This window comes from Scomber scombrus, chromosome 12 (genome assembly GCF_963691925.1).
Source record: "Scomber scombrus chromosome 12, fScoSco1.1, whole genome shotgun sequence".
Classification (NCBI taxonomy): Eukaryota; Metazoa; Chordata; class Actinopteri; order Scombriformes; family Scombridae; genus Scomber; species Scomber scombrus.
Window position 1 is genome coordinate 31,090,789 of NC_084981.1, and position 4,260 is coordinate 31,095,048.

Genomic DNA, 4,260 nt, shown 5'->3' on the forward strand with positions numbered 1-4,260 from the left:
CATAGTTACTGCATAGTCACTGCAAAGTTACTGCGTAGTTACTGCATAGTTAATACATATTTACTGCATAGTTACTGCATAGTTACTGCATAGTTAATACATAGTTACTGCATAGTTACTGCATATTTACTGCATAGTTACTGCATAGTTACTGCATAGTTACTGCATAGTTAATACATAGTTACTGCATAGTTACTGCATAGTTAATACATAGTTACTGCATAGTTACTGCATATTTACTGCATAGTTACTGCATAGTTACTGCATAGTTACTGCATAGTTAATACATAGTTACTGCATAGTTACTGCATAGTTAATACATAGTTACTGCATAGTTACTGCATAGTTACTGCATAGTTACTGCATAGTTACTGCATAGTTACTACATAGTTACTGCATAGTTACTGCATAGTTACTTCATAGTTACTACATAGTTACTGCATAGTTACTGCATAGTTACTGCATAGTTAATACATAGTTACTGCATAGTTACTGCATAGTTACTGCATAGTTACTACATAGTTACTGCATAGTTACTGCATAGTTACTTCATAGTTACTGCGTAGTTACCACATAGTTACTACATAGTTACTACATAGTTACTACATAGTTACTGCATAGTTACTACATAGTTACTGCATAGTTACTGCATATTTACTGCATATTTACTGCATAGTTACTGCATAGTTACTGCATAGTTAATACATAGTTACTGCATAGTTACTGCATAGTTACTGCATAGTTACTACATAGTTACTGCATAGTTACTGCATAGTTACTGCATAGTTACTACATAGTTACTGCATAGTTAATACATAGTTACTGCATAGTTACTGCATAGTTACTGCATAGTTACTGCATAGTTACTGCATAGTTAATACATAGTTACTGCATAGTTACTGCATAGTTACTGCATAGTTACTGCATAGTTAATACATAGTTACTGCATAGTTACTACATAGTTACTGCATAGTTACTGCATAGTTACTACATAGTTACTGCATAGTTACTGCATATTTACTGCATAGTTACTGCATAGTTACTGCATAGTTAATACATAGTTACTGCATAGTTAATACATAGTTACTGCATAGTTACTGCATAGTTACTGCATAGTTACTACATAGTTACTGCATAGTTACTGCATATTTACTGCATAGTTACTGCATAGTTACTGCATAGTTACTGCATAGTCACTGCAAAGTTACTGCGTAGTTACCACATAGTTACTGCATAGTTAATACATAGTTACAGCATAGTTACAGCATAGTTACTGCATATTTACTGCATAGTTACTGCATAGTTACTGCATAGTTCCTACATAGTTACTGCATAGTTAATACATAGTTACTGCATAGTTACTGCATAGTTACTGCATAGTTAATACATAGTTACTGCATAGTTAATACATAGTTACTGCATAGTTACTGCATAGTTACTACATAGTTACTGCATAGTTACTGCATAGTTAATACATAGTTACTGCATAGTTACTGCAAAGTTACTACATAGTTAATACATAGTTACTGCATAGTTACTGCATAGTTACTGCATAGTTAATACATAGTTACTGCATAGTTACTGCATAGTTACTACATAGTTACTACATAGTTACTACATAGTTACTGCATAGTTACTGCATAGTTAATACATAGTTACTGCATAGTTACTGCATAGTTACTGCATAGTTACTGCATAGTTACTGCATAGTTAATACATAGTTACTGCATAGTTACTACATAGTTACTACATAGTTACTGCATAGTTAATACATAGTTACTGCATAGTTACTGCATAGTTAATACATAGTTACTGCGTAGTTAATACATAGTTACTACATAGTTACTGCATAGTTAATACATAGTTACTGCATAGTTACTGCATAGTTAATACATAGTTACTACATAGTTACTGCATAGTTACTGCATAGTTACTACATAGTTACTGCATAGTTACTGCATAGTTAATACATAGTTACTGCATAGTTACTACATAGTTACTACATAGTTACTGCATAGTTACTGCATAGTTACTGCATAGTTAATACATAGTTACTGCATAGTTACTGCATAGTTACTACATAGTTACTACATAGTTACTGCATAGTTACTGCATAGTTAATACATAGTTACTACATAGTTACTGCATAGTTACTGCATAGTTACTGCATAGTTACTGCATATTTACTACATAGTTACTGCATATTTACTACATAGTTACTGCATAGTTAATACATAGTTACTACATAGTTACTGCATAGTTACTGCATAGTTACTACATAGTTACTACATAGTTACTGCATAGTTACTGCATAGTTACTACATAGTTACTACATAGTTACTGCATAGTTACTGCATAGTTAATACATAGTTACTACATAGTTACTGCATAGTTACTGCATAGTTACTGCATAGTTACTGCATAGTTACTGCATAGTTACTGCATAGTTACTACATAGTTACTACATAGTTACTGCATAGTTACTGCATAGTTAATACATAGTTACTACATAGTTACTGCATAGTTACTGCATAGTTACTACATAGTTACTGCATAGTTACTGCATAGTTAATACATAGTTACTGCATAGTTACTACATAGTTACTACATAGTTACTGCATAGTTACTGCATAGTTACTGCATAGTTAATACATAGTTACTGCATAGTTACTGCATAGTTACTACATAGTTACTACATAGTTACTGCATAGTTACTGCATAGTTAATACATAGTTACTACATAGTTACTGCATAGTTACTGCATAGTTACTGCATAGTTACTGCATATTTACTACATAGTTACTGCATAGTTAATACATAGTTACTGCATAGTTACTGCATAGTTACTGCATAGTTACTGCATAGTTACTACATAGTTACTGCATAGTTACTACATAGTTACTACATAGTTACTGCATAGTTACTGCATAGTTACTGCATAGTTACTGCATAGTTACTACATAGTTACTACATAGTTACTGCATAGTTACTACATAGTTACTACATAGTTACTGCATAGTTACTACATAGTTACTGCATAGTTACTACATAGTTACTACATAGTTACTGCATAGTTACTGCATAGTTAATACATAGTTACTGCATAGTTACTGCATAGTTACTACATAGTTACTACATAGTTACTGCATAGTTACTGCATAGTTACTACATAGTTACTGCATAGTTACTACATAGTTACTGCATAGTTACTGCATAGTTACTACATAGTTACTGCATAGTTACTACATAGTTACTGCATAGTTACTGCATAGTTACTACATAGTTACTACATAGTTACTGCATAGTTACTGCATAGTTACTACATAGTTACTACATAGTTACTACATAGTTACTGCATAGTTACTGCATAGTTACTACATAGTTACTACATAGTTACTGCATAGTTACTGCATAGTTACCACATAGTTACTACATAGTTACTGCATAGTTACTGCATAGTTACTGCATAGTTACTACATAGTTACTGCATAGTTACTACATAGTTTACTACATAGTTACTGCATAGTTACTGCATAGTTACTGCATAGTTAATACATAGTTACTGCATAGTTACTGCATAGTTACTGCATAGTTACTGCATATTTACTGCATAGTTACTGCATAGTTACTACATAGTTACTGCATAGTTACTGCATAGTTACTGCATAGTTACTGCGTAGTTACTGCATAGTTACTGCATAGTTACTGCATATTTACTGCATAGTTACTGCATAGTTACTGCAAAGTTACTGCGTAGTTACCACATAGTTACTGCATATTTACTGCATATTTACTGCATAGTTACTACATAGTTACTGCAAAGTTACTGCATAGTTACTGCATAGTTACTGCATAGTTACTGCATAGTTACTGCATAGTTACTACGTAGTTACTGCATAGTTACTGCATATTTATTGCAAAGTTACTGCATAGTTACTACATAGTTACTGCATAGTTACTGCATAGTTACTGCATAGTTACTGCATAGTTACTACATAGTTACCGCATAGTTACTAAATAGTTACTGCATAGTTACTGCATAGTTACCTCGTAGTTACCGCATAGTTACTGCATAGTTACTACATAGTTACTACGTAGTTACTGCATAGTTACTGTATAGTTACTGCATAGTTACTGCATAGTTACTGCATAGTTACTGCATAGTTACTGCATAGTTACTGCATAGTTAATACATAGTTACTGCATAGTTACTGCATAGTTACTGCATAGTTACTGCATAGTTACTACATAGTTACTGCA